Source organism: Pseudoliparis swirei, chromosome 13 (genome assembly GCF_029220125.1).
Source record: "Pseudoliparis swirei isolate HS2019 ecotype Mariana Trench chromosome 13, NWPU_hadal_v1, whole genome shotgun sequence".
NCBI classification, from domain to species: Eukaryota; Metazoa; Chordata; class Actinopteri; order Perciformes; family Liparidae; genus Pseudoliparis; species Pseudoliparis swirei.
This window is the reverse complement of record NC_079400.1, coordinates 7,837,187-7,860,602: the sequence shown is the minus strand read 5'-3', so window position 1 is coordinate 7,860,602 and position 23,416 is coordinate 7,837,187. Positions and strand designations below refer to the sequence as shown.

At 40.6% G+C, this 23,416-nt stretch overlaps 3 non-coding genes and 1 pseudogene across 3 annotated transcripts; 3 read left to right on the top strand and 1 right to left on the bottom strand.

The window, feature by feature from the left end:
- Nucleotides 1–5,622: 5,622 nt before the first annotated feature.
- LOC130204184 (U5 spliceosomal RNA) lies at nt 5,623–5,736 on the top strand. The gene has a single exon (XR_008833573.1). It is a non-coding gene; the product is annotated as a U5 spliceosomal RNA (small nuclear RNA).
- Nucleotides 5,737–6,467: 731 nt separating this feature from the next.
- Nucleotides 6,468–6,581, top strand: LOC130204177 (U5 spliceosomal RNA). Its single transcript, XR_008833567.1, has one exon. It is a non-coding gene; the product is annotated as a U5 spliceosomal RNA (small nuclear RNA).
- Nucleotides 6,582–11,229: 4,648 nt separating this feature from the next.
- LOC130203369 (prostaglandin G/H synthase 1-like) lies at nt 11,230–22,748 on the bottom strand (annotated as a pseudogene).
- On the top strand, nt 22,628–22,741 carry LOC130204181 (U5 spliceosomal RNA). The gene has a single exon (XR_008833570.1). It is a non-coding gene; the product is annotated as a U5 spliceosomal RNA (small nuclear RNA).
- Nucleotides 22,749–23,416: the final 668 nt, after the last annotated feature.

Here is a 23,416-nt window from a genome sequence, read left to right as displayed (position 1 = left end):
AACATCTGATTGGCTACAGATAGTAGCGCATGTATGAGTTGAGCCACACGGAGTCTCAAAATGCGTGCACAAATGTGTAGCAATCCACAAACAAATGCAGTGTGATCCACAAATAAATACATATAAATCCACAAAAATAGTCAAATCCACATAGAAATGCATACTTATATATTTTTGAAATTTTACATTTATATAAATCGTAATTTATTTACCTGTGCATTGGAATGTATTTGTGAATCATTCTGCATGCATTTGTAAATTGAATATCTTTGTAAATCTCGTGTTTGCATTTGTGAGTCTCTCTGTGTGCATTTGCAATTATTGAGACTGATCTGACCCCGAACTCATGAATACTAACGACTATATACAGTTCACAGGAAGTGTTTCTTAAATTAGGACTTCACTGCTGCCTCGCACGCAACCACCTCCCTCGTATCTTTAGCTCTCTGCCGTTGTAGCACGGCTTCCTGTGCTGCCTCCATACTTCCAAAAGTTAAATGTGATAATGATAATGCTTGCACGAGCTGTTTAAAATCATGTATTTTTTTTCACCAGGAAAACAGATAACAATGTGTTATTTATTGTACATGAGCATGAATAAATGCAACATTAGCCGACTTCTATTTGAGTTTAATCCGTGTCAGTCGAGGTATTTCATAACTATTTCTCACTTGTTCACATTTTTTATGGTATGAATTACACTCCTTAATCAAAGTTTGAATTTAAATAAGAAGTCTGTTTATCCATACATCCATTCATGGAGCTTATCCTAAAGATTACTTTTACATTTGATACTTTAAGTATATTTTGCTGCTTATACATTTTGTGCTATTATTTAAGTACAATTATGAATGCTGGACTGTATTTGTATTGTGTGGTCTGTAGCGTAAGTTTGCAACATTTAAGTCAAATATCTTAATACTTTGTCCACCACTACTCCTGAAGCTGCTTTTCAATATTTGACTTATTTAGATACTAAAACCTGTTATTTTCTGTGCTTACCCATACAATACCCGAACTATTTGTTGTTTTAAAACTGACCACTGAAGCAAAATGAGCCCCTTATACTCAGATGTGTACCATATACTAAAGTTAAAAGAAAGAATATGTGTGTCAGCTTGAAATAGTGTAATTATAACCTCAACCCACATTCTCAAATAATTATTCAAAACAATAAAGACTTGTGATGAGGGGAAAGAAAACTTACCAACACTTGAGTCAGCAGCACATGAGCTCTCCAGCAGCAACAGGTTGAGAAACCCGATGAAAAAGATGCTAAACTCTATAACAACAAAAACAATAACATGTGGATATTATCAATCAGTAAGCACATCAAATTCTGTCTGTAGGTGTTTGATTAGATAATTTCAGCACTCACCTTTCATGATTCCCACGAGAGGGTCGTTCTCTGAGGGCTCAAACTTAAATTGTAGTTGTCTGAAAAAAGTTTGTTCACAGTGTTCCTCTCCTTCTAGAAAGTAATTTGAGAGGCTTTGGTTTGCTGCTCTCCTCTGTAGCAGAAAGGGAAAGCAGAGGACAGCCATTTCCCTCCTCCCACAGGAAAAGTGGGTGGAGCCTAAAAGGTAACAAATGAGCACACCTGTGAGCAGAATAAGAGGGGGGAAACAAACAATTAAGAAAAGCAGCAAACTTAAATTGTAGTGAAAAATGTTTGTTCACAGTGTGCCTCTCCTTCTATGAAAAGCAATTTGAAAGACGTTGGTTTGCTGCTCCCTCATAACAGCCCATACCTGCTAATATGGTCAAACAGGCTTTATATGAATACCTATAGAGAATGGGCGGTGACATAGTTTCCTCTACTTCCTCCATTTAGTCTGCAGTACATTTAATAGAAAGTCTGCTGCCACTGGATGATGTTTAACCAGATGTGGAGGGCAAATTGATAAGTTCATGATGCACAGAGTGAACAGTAAGTCATGATAATATCTGACAGGGAATTTATTTGAGTTCTTGTGAGAATTTCGCCCCGACATGCTCCGCTCACGAGCCCCCGCTGCGCCACCCCCCTCCGCCTCCTCATGCCGCGCCCCCTCCCGTGTTTGGTGAGAAATTAACCACGTCGACATTAGCACTGCTGAAAACATGACTTCGCAACTGGTCCGTCGTTTCCTAAAAAAAATAATAATAAAAAAAAGACTCCCGAAATCCATGATTTCAAAGCCTTGTCCAGCTGTTTACCAGTGTTGGGCAAGTTACTGAAAATTAGTAATTAGTTACAGTTACTAGTTACTTCTTTTAAAAGTAATTTAATTAATTTACTAGTTACTGTATATCAAAAGTAATTAGTTACTAGGGAAAGTAACTTTTAAGTTACTTTTATGTCTGCTTTTTTAATGTAATGAACAGGACTGAACAGTCAAACACAATAAACATATTTTGTAGACCTATTTATTGCAATCAACAGGGCAACAGGCCTTCAAATCAAGCAGTAGTACACAAGTCCCTTTTAATACTTAACTTTATACAAAATAACTGTCTTTTAGATGTGGATAGGGTCTTTGCACCTGCACATAATTTACAACTCACCACTACATTTTTGTCTTTAATTTCGACGAGGGAAAAGTAATGTCCATACTTCCAGGAGAGAAAGCCCATTCTATCCGCACTGTCGGCCATGATGTGGTTTAATGCTCATTGATTGATTCGATTGGTGTATATTGTAGCGACCCTGTGAAGTGGCTGTCAATCACAGTGTGGCACCGTGCGTGCTGGTCGAGGGGGCGTGCCTGTGATTGGCGGAGTAGAGGGGAGGCGGGGTTAACCTGCCGGAAAACGGGAGTTAAGGTTGGTTGACGGAACCGTTGTTGTTGACGTTCGAGCTGCTGAGCTGAGAGGAGCACGCTGTCTGTAACATGTAAATCCACATCATGTAAACACACTGTGTTGGTGGATGCCCAATAAAGTGAGGATTAATAACGTCGTCCCGTCTCCGTGTCATCAGTGCCATAACGTCCGAGACGTTACAATATCATTGCGCCACCAAGGTCCTGCGATGTCGGATCAGAAGCAGCTAAAGTAGCCTAGCTTGTCTTCTTGTCTGCAAGTGTTCATTTTTCACAAAAGAGAGTAACGCGAGTAACTAACTCATTTACATTTCAGTAATTGTAACTGCGTTAGTTGAGTTAAAAAAAAAACTTCGTTACATGCTCGTTACCGCAAAAAGTAGTGGAATTACAGTTACTTTGTAACGCGTTACTCCCAACACTGCTGTTTACTGATGTTAGTTATGTTTAGAGAATAGGGAGAGGGAGAGATATACAGGCAGGCATCTTCTTTGTGTTGTATAAATGCTATTTAGATCATTTCGAAAGTATGTTGAACTTATTAATTCATTTTATATATGTCACAAGAATTCAATGCTAGCTCTCGGTGTCATGCTATCCTTGTGCCACATTTTTTATGTGGTATGTTTCTCTTTGTTTTGTCTGTTCCAATTTTACAAAGATCAATCTTGTATGAGCATTGTAGAAGGGTGAAAAGAGTAAACGCAAGAAAAAACAACACTTGTAATAACTACTTACTAACCCAGAGTCAGGTCATGCCCGGAAATATCAGACTGAGGCTTTATAACGTTTTTACAGAGGTTTAATATTTCCCGGCATTTTCCCGCATTTCTCAAGCGGTCGAGGTTAGTAAAGTTGTTTATTATATGGCATTTTTCGCTCCAATTATTTCGTAAATAAAAACAAATTGTAATGTTCATAGAAAACATTTCATTTTGTTCAGCTCTCATGTCTTCTCACAACACAAAAATGTGTTTCAGGTGTTGCTAGCAACCAATTACTTAAAGGGTACCTGTAGCCCAAAACAACAACGTGCTACATCCATTAGGCGCATCAAATAAATCATATTTTCCCCGCCGCTATTGTCAACAAGTCACGCATAGCACGAGGCTTTAAATTTCTTTGTCAACATTCCGAGTCCGTGAACGCTTCAGTGCGCAGACATATTGCCAGTTATTTACTCATGTCAAAGGTCACTATGACGTAGAGTCGTTGAAAGGAATTCAGCCAATCCGGAGCCACTTCTACACGCGTTGCTCAAACTTACCGATTTGACAGTTCTCCCTCGGGTGCAGGCCCCCGAACATGTCGGCCGAACATTGCATCAATGAAAGACATCTCCAGCGCTGGCTTATGCGCAATGTAGCTATCAAGCTCACGCTTTTGTGTAAAGCAGATTAGGTCTAATGTCACTATATCATCGGACATAAGTTTGTGTTCTTTACAACAAATGCACTCTATGTCTGTTTTTTGTGGCACACATTTCCAGGGCTCTCAAGTTTTGAAGACAGGCAAGTGTGAGATTTCCATCAGCACCCGATACAGCTGACCGTTGCGCGAGCCGGCATCGAGCCGAAAAGAGTTGTTGACGGGGGGGTGGGGTGCTAGTGACTATCTCTACTCCGAGAAAAGTTGTTGACCGGGGTGCAGTGACTATTTTTGCTCCATCCCAATGCGCGCAGACCGCGCCGGAGCTCTGCAGCGGAACAATCGATCGGCGTATTGAGCACCCCTGCATTCAAGCATTAAATAGCCGAGAGGTTTTTTCAGCGTGAGGAATTCGATGTGTGGCGGGAGTGCGTGAGATAAGACCGATATGCGTGAGTCTCACGCTCAATGCGTGAGACTTGAGAGCCCTGCATTTCCCACAACTGCACCAAACGTCCGCCGACTTGCGTGCACGGTCCGGTCCGCACGGTGAAGCATCTGTACCGGCGGTCCTTCGGCATCAACTTCATCAGAATCATCGCTATCGCTGTCACAATTAACTAAATGGGGATAGTCTGCTTTTAATGGTTCATACAAGTATCCAGTTGCTGAATCTGACAATCTTTCATCGTCCATATTTCGCCCGTTTTCTTTATTATTATCAAGTTCTCAGCATTTGTTTGCGAGCGCTCGACGTTGTTTACATTGGTTTCTGATCACATCCGCTGTGGTTGGCTGTCGATCTATCAACGATGTGACGTCACACCACCTGCGCCATATTCAAGCACCAGTGCAATGAAGCTTGTCGGAGTTGAGGGACTTTGAACAGCCTAAACTACGTATTGTTATTGAATACTGGACCGTCAGTGCATGAATAACCTTTAGAAACACATTATCTTTTGATCTGGCTACATATTCGCGATCTCAACAGGTACCCTTTAACTTCAGGTTACAGTGATCAATAGAAAAATCATTTTGCCGATGGGTGCCCTTTTTTGGGGTTTGAGCACCTGCCCCCCAAAATGTCTGAGCACGTGCCTGTATATATGTGCGTGTGTGTGCGTGTGTTCACACAGTATGAAGAAGACTGCAACCCAATGCATAAAAAAGGATTTAGGAAACACCAAAATACAATGTAAATTCATGATCCACTCCCAGCATGCCTTGTGTCACCATTTGTAAAAGGGGGAAACAATTGGTTCAGTTTAAACTAAAGCGGCAAGTTTAACTTTCTTATTAACATTTTAACCACGTACAAAGTATAAGCTTGTGATACAAATACTGCACCACGTGCGTGTACTACTTTATTATGTGGTGTAGTTTGTAATGCACCAGAGGTGAAGCACGTGTCTCCGAGCTAGTGGTCCTCCTCTCTGGTGTTCTTCAGGCATCACTCTTGGTTCTCTTCAGAGCGCATAAATCTTTCGCCTTTTACTAAAGATTTCCGTGGAGCGGACCAATAAGAGTCTAACTCAATTTTTTGATGCCCTGCTTACGCGGGGCTTCCTCATTGGTGTAAAAGTAATTAATACTATTATCACAGTTTTAATTTCATTATTTAGTAATTGTTCATTAGTAATACAAGGAGCCGTTGGATTGTGTCTGTGTACTGTATGCATTTGCTATAGAAGTATTATGCACAATTTGGCTTTTGTTCCAGTAGTGCCATCAGAGTGGTTAAAGTAATGACCAGGATTAAGTGACTTGTGATCAAAGTAACTTTATGAAATGAGAATATAAATTTGGGGGAGAAAGGAATCACATTTATCACTTTATTTATTTAGTTTACTCATTGATAGATCACGTTATAAGTACTGCTATGGAGTGCACCGCACTTTGTGTTTCATAAGGTTGTTGTGTGTGATTACTTTATAAATGTGTATACTTTAAAAGAAGAAGACTGCAAACTACTGCATTTTAAAATATTTTGAATTAATGGATATATATAAGACAGTGATAAAGAAAACAAAAAAACACAATGTTGATGACATGCTCCAGTCCCAGCATGCCTTGTGTCACGATTTGTAAAGAGGGGGAACCAATGTGTTGCGTTTAAACTAAAGCGACATGTTTTAAAAGTTTAAAAGTACATTTTAATCACGTACAAAGTACAAACTCAGCCAACAAACACTGCACTGACCGTATTTATGACTATTATGTTGTGTAAATGTATACACCAGAGGTGAAGCACGTGTCCCCGAGCTAGTGGTCCTCCTCTCTGGTCTTCTTCAAGCATCACTCTTGGTTCTCTTCAGAGCGCATAAATCTTTCGCCTTTTACTAAAGATTTCCGTGGAGAGGACCAATAAGAGTCTAATTCAATTTTTTGATGCCCTGCTTACGCGGGGCTTCCTCACTGGTGTAAAAATGTTAATCAACCCCCAAATACTTGAACTGCAGTGTTTCCAACAGCTGTTCCTTGTTTACTAAAGATGTATTATGTACACAGAATACGAGGTGAATCCCACATAAAATGGAGGCCAACTGCTGTTATATACCACAAGAGGAAGAAGGACGCCATTTCCTTTCTACAGACGGTCGGCCGAGTTGTCTGAGTTTCTCGGGTGTTTGTCTCATTCTCAGATCTAATCTCTAACAGTAGCGTATATATACACACAGTATGTCTAAGACTGCAGAACACTGGCTTTTAAAGTACAATAAATGTGTCGGATTCAATCAAAACGATAAAGAAAGCTAACAAAAAAACCGGAAACCAGATGTTGCACTCCCAGCATGCCTTGCGTCACCATTTGAAAAAGAGAGAAAAGGGTGGTACGACACTCAAACTAAACAAGTTATAAAAGTTAAATGACATTTTAATCAAGAACAAAGTACACGCTCGGGCTCTGGTTATATGTACTACTTTATTATGTGGTGTAGTTTGTAATGCACCAGAGGTGAAACACGTGTCTCCGAGCATTATTATTATTATACAAGCTCATAAACAAAAAGCATATTTAATCTCTCTACAATATCACATATGTATATAACTCCTTTTCTTTTAATGGTTTTTTAATATGTATAATACTGTACTGCAGGCTTTGGCTCGGTTTTATAGTGACGGACCAATTCATGTACCTTCTTTCTCTGAGTGGGTTAATGTGCATGTGTGATTCCATTAGAGCAGAGTGAAACTGAATGTAATGATTTTATCAGCATGTAATATTAAACAATTATAAATATATATATATATATATATATATATATATATATATATATATATATATATATATATGGTTTTGAGTGTCAGACCTTCTTTTATACAAATCCCAAAATAATGACACGGTAATATCTGAAGAGGACCATGAAAACTCTTCTTTACTAAACCATTTGATTGGAACACTTACGAATAAAGACATCCTGCAAGCTTACTCTTTGAATTATTTTCAAAACACAAACTTCACGCAGAAAGTGGTGTCCAATGTTCACAGACACATGTACGCACACACACATATACATATATATATATATATATATATATATGCAGGCACGTGCACAGATAGAGCCCTAGTGGTGCTCAAGCACCAGCCCCTTTGCCCTGGATGAGTAAAGTGCCCTTTTTGCTGGAGACACATTTTCTTTATTCATCCGTATTTAAGAATAAAAGTTACTCTCTCTGTCATCAAGTCCCCCCAAATGTGTCTTAATATCCGACGGGGCATTTATTTGAGTTCTTGTGATTATTTCGCCCCGACCTCCGCGCGCTCACGAGCCCCTCCTCTCCCCCCCCCCCGCCGCGCCCCTCCCTCCTCCACATCCTCCTCCGCGCAGTGCTCCTCGCGCCACCGAACGGGTGCACCTCCTTCTCCTCTGACCCGCAGCATCAGACACACAGGTCGTGACGGTGTTTGTCCCCTGACGTTGTTTTGTGATAAATCAACCACAACATTAGTGCTGCTGAAAACATGACGTCACAACTGGTCCGACGTTTCCTAAAAAAATAAACAAACAAAAATTCAATTTCAAAGCCTTGTCCAGCTGTTTACTGACGTTAGTTATGTTTAGAGAATAGAGAGAGAGAGAGAGAGGAGAGAGAGAAGAGAGAGAGAATTCAAGAGAAAAGAGAGAGAGGGAGAGAGAAGAGAGAGAGGAGAGAGAGAGAGGGAGAGAGAAGAGAGAGAAAAGAGAGAGAGAGAAAGAATTCTTATTCCGTTCTATTCAACAGGGGCTAGTCTAGGATTTGCGTGGCCAGACTGAAAAAATAATCATAAGGCCTCTCTTGTTCAGAGGGCCTGGCCAAATGTGGAGGCGGGCCTTAGTTTGAGGACCACTGCTCTTGGCTGTTGATGTCTATCAATATCGCTCATTTTGAAAATGACGTCAGAGGGCAATACGGATCCGTATCAGACCAGGAGGGCAATACGTGGCCACTAGCCAATCAGAACACTTTTACTGTCATTGCTGTATAATAATTCATCTTTATTCATAAAGAAAATGTAAGCTAGCGGTCTGATGCTGCCCAGAGCAAACGCAGTTCGAGGACAGCTCCATCAGTGTAATGCTGCTTATGCTTCAACTCGGTCAGAATGTCTTTTTTTGGCATTGGTTGCCCTTTTTTTGGTTTGAGCACCTGCCCCCCAAAATGTCTGTGCACGTGCCTGTTAGAGTTAGTGTGTAGCACTTGAGCTAGCAGGTACTTGGGAGGTTGACCATGCAGCCATTCACTTGAAGGACACTCGTGGTAGGACTTTTGAACCGACCCACACGTCGAAACGTGCAGATTCATATCCCAACTGCATATGTTTCTGTACTCACGAATCTCGCAGGAGTCTCCATAGTAGCCGCTGTTAGTGCAGTCGCATCGGTAGCTCTCTGGACCAAAGCGCTCACACATTCCGTTCTGACACGGGTAAGAGCAACAGGGATTCACTGCGAACAAGGAAAAGGGTCAACTTACTTTCAATCGAGGAGTAATTGGAATGTCAGCCCTGCAAAATGGCAGTGCATGTGGTGCATTGGCTCGGAACATTACTGAAAACTAATTCAAACAAAGACAAACTGAAAATGTTGAAATTATTTACATATTACTGTTTGTGTTTGTGTGTGTCAAACATGGCCCAATACTTTGTAACTGTTAAAGCTAATATCTACCCTGAATGAATATTGACTAGGGCTGTGAAACGATTAAAAATTTTAATCGGGTTAATCACAGGTTTTTGTGGATTAATCATGATTAATCACATATTACCGATATTCTCGGTATATTTTGTGAGAACATAGAGATTTATGACAAAAGACGGATATATACATTTATACATTCTTCTATACAATGGTGCTGCAACTCAGCAGTTATTTAGCAGTTTTCTTCCATATGGAACATTAATACATCTTCATCCTAAACAGAATGTTTAACCCTCCTGTTACCTTTCGGGTCAATTTGACCCCATTCAATGTTTAATGTCGGTGTTCTTTGGGGTAAATTTGACCCCAGGCTGTTTTTCACTGTGTCAAACATATAAGAAATATCAACTTTTTTATTTATTTAAAGGGCTATTTAGGTAGTCAACAAACAAACATAAAGTACCTCACACTTAAACTTGGGAAGCAATATTAATTCTAATAATTTTCTGAGGTTTTAATTGCTGGGGTCAAATTGAGCCCGAGGGTAAAATATGTTAGTAAATGTAAAGGTAACAGGAGGGTTAAACAGAACATTTTTCTCTTGTTTGTCAACCATTAACTCCACCATGACACAATCTAAAGGCCTCTAGTCTTCCTCTAGCAGCTGCTGAGGCAAACTGACTGTGTGGGTTTTCTTCATGAACTGGGCCGTGATGAAAGGGACGGCGGGACACCGCAAAGCTGAAACCTCACCGCCCGGACACGGACAGGTGGACAGATTGACAAGTGACTTTTTTTTGCTCGGTCCCGATGCGCGCACGGAGCTCTGTGGCGAGCGAGACGGAGATCGATAAGTGTTAACGCAACGCGTAGAGACAGAAATGACATGCTGCTGTGGAGATACGATCAACAACAGACGTTTAGTTTAATAAAAGAACAAAGACGTGCTATAGAGAACATGTCAGGGGGCCAATCTCTTTAATGTCATGCGATCTACCGACACTACGCCGCGATCGACTGGCAGGTCGCGATCGACGTGTTGAGACCCTGATCTACAGGGAACAAAAAGTCGTAACAAGGTTTCCGTAGGTGAACCTGCGGAAGGATCATTACCGATGAACAGACCGTCTGCATGAGAGCGGATAGAGTTCAGATTGAAGTGGTGTATTGGAAGCTCATTTTGCAAGTGACTTGCTTAAAACTCTGAGCAACTGAGGCACTGGGGAAGAAGCTGGGGGGGAGCTGCTGGCTGGGCTGTGCGGTAAGTTGAGCGGTTAACTGAAGCATCTGGGTTGGTGAAGACAGATGTGGAGGGAGGTTGTTGTCTTCACTACCGGACCTAGCTCAGGTTAATTTGGAAACTGTTGGTTCAAATAAATCTACGTGAATTGAACTCTGATCCAAACTTTCTGTGTTCTTTGGGTGTTTGATTACTGAGGTCAGGTGGGTGAGTCTCCTGTGGCATCTCACTCGCAGTCAGATAGGAGAGAGATACAAGTTTAAACAGCATCAGGTTAAGAAATGAGTCAGAATCGACCAAGAAGAAAGAAATCCAGCCACAACAATTGGCGAGCCAGCCAGGAGGGGTCCACGGGAGCCAAGCCGGAGCGAGGCGGCCTTTGCTCCCTCACAGACTGACCGATCCAGCCAAAACAGACATTATGGCTGAATGAAGTACACCTCGTGATTCACTCTCAACCAATCAGAATGCTTGATTTCATCTACCCGTTTTATAATAAACACCTAATATAGATTAACTAATTGCATGTGACACAGAAGTACTGCAACCCTATCTCTCGTTTTCAGACAGCAACGGAACCAGAGCAGCGTGTTGTCACTTATCTCACACGTGCTACGAGGTGATACACCACCCTTTGCATCCTGTCAGTCCGTCAGTATGAGAACTCCAACAGACATTTAACCATTTAGTATTGGGATTGGAGATTTTTCTTTATTCAAATTATATAGAAACACCAGTAACTCCACCTCTCCTAAAAACAAGTCTGACTGGGATTATGACAGATGGAAAGATATCAAACAACAACTACAATATATCCCACAGTCAGTACATTGATAAACTAATTCTGATTATTGAAATCGTCATTAAAGTTCAGTCGATGGTTTCCCTGGATTGGTTTCGTCCTCGTTTCGGGGCACATGGAAGTCCACGTATGGACACCACTTGGTGTTGAGGCACACCAGTTTCTTCAGAGTGGAAGTTTTCACGATATTGAACCCCGTCTCTCCCCCAAAGGTGCTGGGCTTCCAGTACTCAGGGGAGCAGATGGGGTTTCCCATCAGGCCTTTCAGGGAGAAGGGAGCACCCATCTCCACTATGCTCTCGCCAAAGAGACTGGTAGCACGTGTGTGCTCCAGCAGGAGGCCAGGGTAGAACTCCACAGCATCTATATCACCATAGAGCTCCTCTAAACCTCGGGCCATTTCGACGTCACCTGTTTGGAAAAGAGAAAACAGCAGGTAATAAACTGTTGGCAAATGGTAAATCACCCACAGTACGTGTCACACAATTGTGCTTACCAGTTAAGTCATAAAAAGAGGTGTATGGCTTTTGGTTGAACCTCTTCCTGTATTCATTGAAGGGCTGCACACGCGTCGCTCGGGACTCTCTGATGACCATTTCTGACACTTTGAGCACGACCGCATGAGAGTTGTAACCTCCACCAATCTGAAACACAAAGAAGTCACTGGATTACTGAAATGTTCGTAGTAATACCAGCAGCCAGATATATTTTTAAAAAACAAGAAAGAAAACCTCATTAGTAAACACTGTGCATCGAAATTCTCAAGCACATGATGCAGCTGAAAGCTATCTTAGACGATTGTCTCATTAGATTTTAGGAAGTGATTGAGAAGGGAAGTCTGCTAAAATCTAGAAACAGTGGTTAAGTGTTTTGAAGGACGTGACCTGCCACATTTCTAACAATAACCGTGTTCTGCATGAAGGATCCTCTCACAGTGGGTATTTTATATATTCATAAGTAGAGTTATGCGAATATCTTTCCAACTTTACAGAATTTAGTTTTGTCTTGTCCCTGACGTCTACTGGTATTTACAATGCAAAAAAAACATTGTTTTGCGGACGTGAACGCACTTCATCAAACACCAGTACCGACTCAATGTTGAGACGTAACCGCTGATCCCGTGGCGGTCACCCTTTCCATTACTCAGAGTGCCATAGAAATCCCGCAGTATTTCATTCTTCCATCTCTTGTTATGGTCTACAGTTAACATTTTTACCAGTTATGGTCTTCACGTCTACTGGTTTCTCTTTACACCAGTTGGTGAAGCAGTTAATTGACTGTTTTTTGGTTGTGCAACATTTCATAGCTCTCACTTTCTTTCTTATTATTGGTAGCATGACGTCCACCTGAAGAATTCTCTTCGGCTTACCACTCAGCTGAAGTCATTCCCCCCAAAATATTAAAGTTAACACGAAATATGTTTGGTAACTGTCGAGCCTGAACTGGTTGCCCAAAATCTACTGTTATTTTTATTTTGAGTGCGCACTGATATGGAACACTCAGATAAATGTAAACAGCTCTAGGACATTATGGCTGAATAAAGTAAACCCTGTGACTCCCTCTCAACCAATCAGAATGCTTGATTTCATCTACCTGTATTATAATTTATTTTATCAGACTTTTCTCTCACAATATATAATGTTACTTCTTTAGGAATGAAACGGATACTTAAATAAAACCATCTGATAAGTTCAAAGTTAAACTCTATCAAAATCGTGAATATCCAAAGCGACAAAGCTAATGTAAAATCATATTTAGGAAAAGTAACTAATAAATTCACAGATAAATGTCGTGGAGTAGAACATACAACATCCTTTCAATTCCTCTGAAATATCTTGGAATAGAAGTATAAAGTAACATTGGAGGTACAACTTAAGTACAGGTAACTATGCCATGGCCCTGTTGATGCTCTGGTTCTGGGACAGGGATGTCGTATGTGTACAGATTGTAAAGCCCTTTGAGGCAAATTTGTAATTTGTGAGAATGGGCTATACAAAATGAACTGAATTGAATTTAAAAAAATGAATGTGCACTTGAGGAAATAAACGACAGGAACGACACCGGATTCTTGTACACAATCACGTATCTACCTGTCCCGCGGGTTGATGGGAGAAGGCCTCCACTAGTTTCTCCACACCGAGTGCATGAGGAGGGAGGTGTTGTACATAAACTGGGAGTACGGGATGTCATCTCCGTCGATGAGGAAGCTGTCGGGCATGAGCGGGTGCCAGTGGTAAAGGTGGCTGAACTCCAGGGCGATGCGGTTGCTGTACTGGAAATGTGTGTTGAAGAGCAGGGTAGGGTCGAACTTCAGTTTCAGCAGGTAGCCACTCAGATGCTGCACGTACTCTTCAATTATAATGTTGATGATCTCTCCTGGGGGACAACAACAACAATCAAAATTTGTTCAAGGAATTAGGTGATTTTCTTGGAATATTTCTTGGAATATTATTGGGATTTGGACAGTTGGCATTATATTTTGGTTTGTTTTCACAGTTTTCTTATGTTTTAAACACCAAACAATGAGTTATTTGTGGGAAATAATCAGCTGATTATTAAATAACAACAACAAATATCAGTTTTAGCCCTAAATGTAATTTTTTACTGAAAGGAAAATAATTAGGAATAAACTGCCAGTTGTGTACTGAAGAGCTTTTACATAAATACAAACCTGTTAAAAGTTATTTCTTATTGAGAATAATGAAATATATTTGTGCCAATCCCTCTCTCACAGAGAAAGAAGACATTGGTTCTGACGTCCTCACCGATGATGATCAGTCTGCTGGTCTGGAAGAGCTGCTCGTCGTCCCAGGTCGGATGTTCTGCCTTCAGGATGTCACAGACTCTGTTGTGCTCCCTCAGCCATACGGTGGCGTACATGCTGAGGCCCGGCAGGAGGACGAACACCTCCTGACCAATGGCCAGACGGTCTTCTGGAAGGATGCGTTCAGGGTACAACATGTGCACAGGGACCTCGGCTGCAGTAGGAGGGTACACATCCCCATTTACTGTCTGTAAACAAACACAAAATAGTATTTCAGAGACCATATTTTGAAGATGTGAATCAGAACCATTTTAAGGGAGTTCCTTCTCAAACCCTGATAACAAGCATTTCATTTCAAAGAGAAGAGTGTCAAAGGGTGTTGTCATATTAAAGTTATTTTCAATGATCACAGAATTGTAATTGTAACCCATAAAGCAGGCTACAGGAGGTGACATATCTTGCTCCTTGACTGGCTGCATGGCTCTTGCGACGTATATACAGAAAAGATATGCGAGTGATCAATCGATCTTCTCCTCTAACTGTCAGGTAAAAAAAGCCAATCAGCATATTTCTTGAAAATAAGACTTTCTTTGCCACCTGATATTTCAGCTTTCCATCTTCATGAAGCCGGAGGTGATGCTGTCTCACGAGGTTGTCTCCATAGATATTGCCCGCATCCACCTTTAGAGAGAAAAACACATGCATTTGTCAATAGATTCACAACCAACAATGAATTCATATTAGGTAGCAGGTATTTATTGTTTAATAATTACATTCTGATCATTAAAACTATGTGTCTCACCCCATGTCCTAAAGCCTTGGTGAAGCCACCTTGAACGGAATGGTCCGGCTTGAAAAACTGGTGGGTGAAGTGTTGGGCCATGAAGGCAAACATCAGATTGGATCCCTGAGGGTCTGGCCGAAAGGTCTTCCTCCTAAAAACGTTCAGTCAACACTCCGGGATCAGGTAGTTGTGGTTTACCTGTTGGAAAATAAACCGTTAAAGATGTCCTCGGGAACACCGTTGTCTGTGTGTGCAAGTTGTGCAGGTCTCACCTTTAGTTCCCATCGGCAACGGGCAGTCTTCAGGAATCGGAGGGAGGAGACGGTGTAGTAGGAGATGTTGGAGTACGACTCCAAGTTGAGGTATCCATATTTGCTATTGTAGGTCGGTGGGCTTGGAATAAGTTCGGTTCTGACTTTGTGAGAATATGAGAAAATTATTGTTTTCTTTTTCAAAAATGTTTTCACGAAGGCTTTCAGTCTGAGTTTGTTAGCAAATGATAAAACAGTCCAAAGTTCCAAAGTGAGAGCATGCCACTCTGGCAATATTGAGCAATGGAAATACAAATTTGTGGGTTCAAATAATCTTTTTTCATCACATATCTTACACGCTCTCAAAACTTTCAAAACCACATCAGGGGAATACACTCCAGATGCACTTCAAAAATAGATTTTCAGATGAGTTACTGCTCACATTTAGTTGGGGTTGTCTCAACAGTTTGTGTCTATAAAAGACAAACCCACTCTGACCTTGAATATTACCATAATTAACCCACAAGGCCTCATCTAAAACTGCCTTGAACTCAGCAATATATTCATCAAACTGTCTGCCCCTTTAAATACAAGGCTGATAAAAAAAAAAAATCCTGCCAATATTGTGTATTAAAGTGTACATGCTCTCACAGTAAATAACAGCAAAGATCTGTAAAAAAAAATGCTGGAGAAATATTAACTGCAAGCCAGTCGTGTTATTTTATCCGCCGATTGATTGACTTGTTGGCGGGCTTGCAGTTTTTTTTTTATACGTTGAACCTTTTTTCACTTACGCGTCAGCACTCATCTCATGATTGTGTCTCGCAGGAAAGAGTTGTTGACGAGGTCCCAGAACCACTGGAAGTGGGTGAGGATGTAGTGGAGGACCTCCGGGCTCGGCTTCATCGAGAGACGAAGACTGGTCCAGAGTTCCTCTGCACACAAAGATAGAATAAGTATATGTTCCATAAACTTCTAAACAATCTTCCTTTTGTAGAGGGTATATCAATTGGGAATAGTGGTAATACCGACGCTTTATAGATCACTTAAATCCACTAATAATGTAAGAAAAACCTGCGGACTTGTGTTTGTTCTCCTTCAAATGACCCTGAATTTGTGTTTTTAGTTCTTTTGTTCATAAAGAGGTGAAGGGTTCGGATTAGGATTGACCTCAGAAGAGCTGCAAGGGACTTTGGTGATGATGTAGTCATCACCAACTTGGACATATTTACAACTGCAGACTTTATTGATTAATGGAAGAAAAGAAAACAACGTTCATGTGTTTAAAATATATATTTTCACTAAAATAAGAAGAGTGGTTGTAGTTAGTGTGTAGCACTTGAGCTAGCAGGTACTTGGGAGGTTGACCATGCAGCCATTCACTTGAAGGACACTCGTGGTAGGACTTTTGAACCACCCACACGTCGATGAATGCAGATTCATATCCCAAATGCATATGTTTCTGTACTCACGATCAGTGCAGTTGTCTCCATAGAAGCCGTGCGAGTGCAGTCGCATCGGTAGCTCTCTGGACCAAAGCGCACGCACTCCTGTGTTCTGACACGGGTAAGAGCAACAGGGATTCACTGCGAACGAGGAAAAGATCAACTTACTTTCCATAAAGGAGTAATTGGAATGATGTCGGACCTGCTCAACAAAATGACAGTGCATGTGGTGCATTGGCTCAGTCTCAATAATTGCAAATGCACAGAGAGACTCACAAATGCAAACACGAAGATTCACAAATATATTCTATTTATAAATGCACGACAACAATTCACAAATACATTCCAATGCACGTAAATAAATTACAATTTATATAAATGTAAAACAAAAATCACAGATATATTTATGCATTTCTATGTGGATTTATCTATTTTATTTTGATTTATATGTATTTATTTGTGGACTGCTAAGCCCGCCCTCAAAGGCGGGACAACATCTGATTGGCTACAGATAGTAGCGCATGTATGAGTTGAGCCACACGGAGTCTCAAAAATGCGTGCACAAATGTGTAGCAATCCACAAACAAATGCAGTGTGATCCACAAATAAATACATATAAATCCACAAAAATAGTCAAATCCACATAGAAATGCATACTTATATATTTTTGAAATTTTACATTTATATAAATCGTAATTTATTTACCTGCATTGGAATGTATTTGTGAATCATTCTGCATGCATTTGTAAATTGAATATCTTTGTAAATCTTCGTGTTTGCATTTGTGTCTCTCTGTGTGCATTTGCAATTATTGAGACTGATCTGACCCCGAACTCATGAATACTAACGACTATATACAGTTCACAGGAAGTGTTTCTTAAATTAGGACTTCACTGCTGCCTGCACGCAACCACCTCCCTCGTATCTTTAGCTCTCTGCCGTTGTAGCACGGCTTCCTGTGCTGCCTCCATACTTCCAAAAGTTAAATGTGATAATGATAATGCTTGCACGAGCTGTTTAAAATCATGTATTCATTTTCACCAGGAAAACAGATAACAATGTGTTATTTATTGTACATGAGCATGAATAAATGCAACATTAGCCGACTTCTATTTGAGTTTAATCCGTGTCAGTCGAGGTATTTCATAACTATTTCTCACTTGTTCACATTTTTTATGGTATGAATTACACTCCTTAATCAAAGTTTGAATTTAAATAAGAAGTCTGTTTATCCATACATCCATTCATGGAGCTTATCCTAAAGATTACTTTTACATTTGATACTTTAAGTATATCTTGCTGCTTATACATTTTGTGCTATTATTTAAGTACAATTATGAATGCTGGACTGTATTTGTATTGTGTGGTCTGTAGCGTAAGTTTGCAACATTTAAGTCAAATATCTTAATACTTTGTCCACCACTACTCCTGAAGCTGCTTTTCAATATTTGACTTATTTAGATACTAAAACCTGTTATTTTCTGTGCTTACCCATACAATACCCGAACTATTTGTTGTTTTAAAACTGACCACTGAAGCAAAATGAGCCCCTTATACTCAGATGTGTACCATATACTAAAGTTAAAAGAAAGAATATGTGTGTCAGCTTGAAATAGTGTAATTATAACCTCAACCCACATTCTCAAATAATTATTCAAAACAATAAAGACTTGTGATGAGGGGGGGAAAGAAAACTTACCAACACTTGAGTCAGCAGCACATGAGCTCTCCAGCAGCAACAGGTTGAGAAACCCGATGAAAAGATGCTAAACTCTATAACAACAAAACAATAACATGTGGATATTATCAATCAGTAAGCACATCAAATTCTGTCTGTAGGTGTTTGATTAGATAATTTCAGCACTCACCTTCATGATTCCCACGAGAGGTCGTTCTCTGAGGGCTCAAACTTAAATTGTAGTTGTCTGAAAAGTTTGTTCACAGTGTTCCTCTCCTTCTAGAAAGTAATTTGAGAGGCTTTGGTTTGCTGCCTCCTCTGTAGCAGAAAGGGAAAGCAGAGAGGGAGGTTAGCCATTTCCTCACTCCTCCCACAGGAAAAGTGGGTGGAGCCTAAAAAGGTAAATAAATGAGTTACACCTGTGAGCAGAATAAGAGTGGGGAAACAAACAATTAGAGAAAAGCAGCAACTAAATTGTAGTGAAAAATGTTTGTTCACAGTGTGCCTCTCCTTCTATGACAAGCAATGTGAAAGACCTTGGTTTGCTGCTCCCTCATAACAGCCCATACACCTGCTAATATGGTCAAACAGGCTTTTATATGAATAACACTATATAGAGAATGGGCGGTGACATAGTTTCCTCTACTTCCTCCATTTAGTCTGCAGTACATTTAATTAGAAAGTCTGCTGCCACTGGATGATGTTTAACCAGATGTTTGGACAGGAAAAACGATAAGTTCATGATGCAGAGGAACAGTAGAGTCATGATCAATATCTGACAGGGAATTTTATTTGAGTTCTTGTGGGAGAATTTCTGCCCCACATTGCTCCGGCTCACGAGCCCCCGCTGCGCCCCGCCCCTCCGCCTCCCTACATGCTGCGCCCTCCTGTGTTTGGTGAGAAATTAACCACGTCGACAATAGCACTTGCAAAACATGATCAAAGATCTGGTCCGTCGTTTCAAAAAAAATAATAATAAAAGACTTTGAAATCCATGGATTTCGTAAAGCCTTGTCCAGCTGTTAATGAAAAGGGCAAGTCTACTGAAAATTAGTAATTAGTTACAGTTACTAGTTACTTCTTTTTAAAAGTAATTTAATTAATTTACTATTGTTACTGTATATCAAAAGCTAATTAGTTACTAGGAAAGTAACTTTTAAGTTACTTTATGTCTGCTTTTTTAATGTAATGAACAGGACTGGAACAGTCAAACACAATAAACATATTTTGTAGACCTTATTTATTGCAATCAACAGGGCAACAGGCCTTCAAATCAAGCAGTAGTACACAAGTCCCTTTTAATACTTAACTTTATACAAAATAACTGTCTTTTAGATGTGGATAGGGTCTTTGCACCTGCAACATAATTTCTACAAACTCACCACTACATTTTGTGTCTTTAATTTCGACGAGGGAAAAGTAATGTCCATACTTCCAGGAGAGAAAAGCCCATTCTATCCGCAGACTGTCGTACATGATGTGGTTTAATGCTCATTGATTGATCTGATTGGTGCATATTGTAGCGACCCTGTGAGCGTGGCTGTCAATCACAGTGTGGCACCGCGTGCTGGTCGAGGGGCGTGCCTGTGATTGGCTGGAGCAGAGGGAGTACGGGTTAACCTGCCGGAAAACGGTGGGGAGTTATGTTGGTTGACTGAACCGCGTTGTTGACGTCGAGCCGTTGAGCTGAGATACACGCCGTCTAACATGTAAATCCACATCATGTAAACACACTGTGTTGGTGGATGCCCAATAAAGTGAGGATTAATAACGCCGCCCCGCCTTGTCATCAGTGCCATAACGCCCGAGACGCAGTCATCATTGTCACCGTATGTCCTGCGATGTCGTGATCAGGAAGCAGCTAAAGTAGCTCAGCTTGTCTTTCTGTCTGCAAAGTGTTCATTTTCACAAAAAAGAGAGTAATGCGAGTAACTAACTCATTTACATTTCAGTAATTGTAACTGGCGTTAGTTGAGTTAAAAACACTACAGCATGCTCATCACAAAAAGTAGTGGAATTACAGTTACTTTGTAACGCTGCTATCTCCCAACACTGCTGTTTTCATTGATGTTAGCAGGCTTAGAGAAGAGAGAGGAGAGAGAGCAGCAGCATCTTCTTTGAAGTTGTATAAATGCTATTTAGATCATTTTATATGTTGAACAGTATTAATCATTTTATATATGTCACAAGAATTAATGTTAGCTCTCGGTGTCATGCTATCCTTGTGCCACATTTTTATGTGGTATGTTTTGTTTTGTCTGTTCCAATTTTACAAAGATCAATCTTAAAGGAGCATTGTAGAAGGTGAAAGAGTAAACGCAAGAAAACAACACTTTTGTATTAAATTCACTTACTAACCCAGAGTCAGGTCATGCCCGGAAATATCAGACTGAGGCTTTATAACGTTTTTACAGAGGTTTAATATTTCCCGGCATTTTCCGATTTCAAGCGGTCGAGGTTAGCAAAGTTGTTTTCTATTATATATATTTTCATTCCAATTATTTCAGAATAAAAACAAATTGTAATGTTCATAGAAACATTTCATTTTGTTCAGCTCTCATGTCTTCTCACACAAAAATGTGTTTCAGGTGTTGCTAGCAACCAATTACTTTCTAAAGGGTACCTGTAGCCCAAAACAACAACGCGGTTACATCCATTAGGCATCAAATAAATCATATTTTCCCCGCCGCTATTGTCAACAAGTCACGCATAGCAATGAGGCTTTAACGCCTTTTGTCAACATTCCGAGTCCGTGAACGCCCAGTGCGCAGACAAATTGCCAGTTATTTACCTGTCAAAGGTCACTATGACGAGTCGCTGAAAGGAATTAGCCAATCCGGAGTTACTTATTACCTGCTCAAACTTAATGATTTGACAGTTCTCCTCGGTGCAGGCCCCGAATATGTCGGCCGAATATTGCATCAATGAAAGACATTCCAGCGCTGGCTTATGCGCACGTAGTTATCAAGTCACGCTTTGTGTAAAGCAGATTAGGTCTATGTCACTATATCATCGGACATAAGTTTGTGTTTTGCAACAAATGCACTCTATGTCTGCTTTTTGTGGCACACATTTCCAGGCTCTCAAGTTTTGAAGACAGGCAAGTGTGAGATTTCCATCAGCACCACAGCTGACCGTTGGCGCGAGTCGGCATCGAGCCGAAAAGAGTTGTTGACGGGGGGTGGGGAAGTAGACTATCTCTACCCGAGAAAAGTTGTTGACTGGGGGCAGACCATTTTTTTTGCTCCATCCCAATGCGCCGCAGATTCAAGGCCGAGCCTGCAGCGAACAACGATCGGGCGTATTGAGCACCCCCATTCAAGCACAACAGCCGAGAGGTTTTTTCAGCGTGAGGAATTCGATGTGGCGGGAGTGTGAGATAAGACTGAAGGTGAGTCTCACGCTCAATGCGTGAGACTTGAGAGCCCCTGCATTTCATTACAACTGCACCAACGTCACGACGGCGTGCACGGTCCGTCCACGGTGAAGCATCTACCGCGTCCTTTCGCATCAACTTATCAGAATCATTCGCTATCGCTGTCACAATTAACTAAATGGGATAGTCTGCTTTTAATGGTTCACAAGTATCCAGTTGTTGAATCTGGACAATCTTTCATCAGCCCATATTTCGCCCGCTTTAGACATATCGTTCTTGTGCATTTGTTTGCGGCGCTCGACGTTGTTTACATTGGTTTCTGAACACATCCGCTGTGGTTGGCTGTCGATCTATCAACGATGTGACGTCACACCACCTGCGCCATATTCAAGCACCAGTGCAATGAAGCTTGTCGGAGTTGAGGGACTTTGAACAGCCTAAACTACGTATTGTTATTGAATACTGGACCGTCAGTGCATGAATAACCTTTAGAAACACATTATCTTTTGATCTGGCTACATATTCGCGATCTCAACAGGTACCCTTTAACTTCAGGTTACAGTGATCAATAGAAAAATCATTTTGCCGATGGGTGCCCTTTTTTGGGGTTTGAGCACCTGCCCCCCAAAATGTCTGAGCACGTGCGTGTGTGTGTGTGCGTGTGTGCGTGTGTTCACACAGTATGAAGAAGACTGCAACCCAATGCATAAAAAAGGATTTAGGAAACACCAAAATAAATTGTAAATTCATGATCCACTCCCAGCATGCCTTGTGTCACCATTTGTAAAAGGGGGAAACAATTGGTTCAGTTTAAACTAAAGCGGCAAGTTTAACTTTCTGATTCACGTTTTAACCACGTACAAAGTATAAGTTTGTGATACAAATACTGCACCACGTGCGTGTACTACTTTATTATGTGGTGTAGTTTGTAATGCACCAGAGGTGAAGCACGTGTCTCCGAGCTAGTGGTCCTCCTCTCTGGTGTTCTTCAGGCATCACTCTTGGTTCTCTTCAGAGCGCATAAATCTTTCGCCTTTTACTAAAGATTTCCGTGGAGCGGACCAATAAGAGTATAACTCAATTTTTTGATGCCCTGCTTAAGCGGGGCTTCCTCATTGGTGTAAAAGTAATAAATACTATTATCACAGATTTAATTTCATTATTTAGGAATTGTTCATTAGTAATACAAGGAACTGTTGGGTTGTGTATGTGTACTGTATGCATTTGCTATAGTAGAAGTATTATGCACAATTTGGCTTTTGTTCCAGTAGTGCCATCAGAGTGGTTAAAGTAATGACCAGGATTAAGTGACTTGTGATCAAAGTAACTTTATGAAATGAGAATATAAATTTGGGGGAGAAAGGAATCACATGTATCACTTTATTTATTTATTTGACTCATTGATAGATCACGTTATAAGTACTGCTATGGAGTGCACCGCACTTTGTGTTTTATAAGGTTGTTGTGTGTGATTACTTTATAAATGTGTATACTTTAAAAGAAGAAGACTGCAAACTACTGCATTTTAAAATATTTTGAATTAATGGATATATATAAGACAGTGATAAAGAAAACAAAAAAACACAATGTTGATGACATGCTCCAGTCCCAGCATGCCTTGTGTCACGATTTGTAAAGAGGGGGAACCAATGTGTTGCGTTTAAACTAAAGCGACATGTTTTAAAAGTTTAAAAGTACATTTTAATCACGTACAAAGTACAAACTCAGCCAACAAACACTGCACTGACCGTATTCATGACTATTATGTTGTGTAAATGTATACA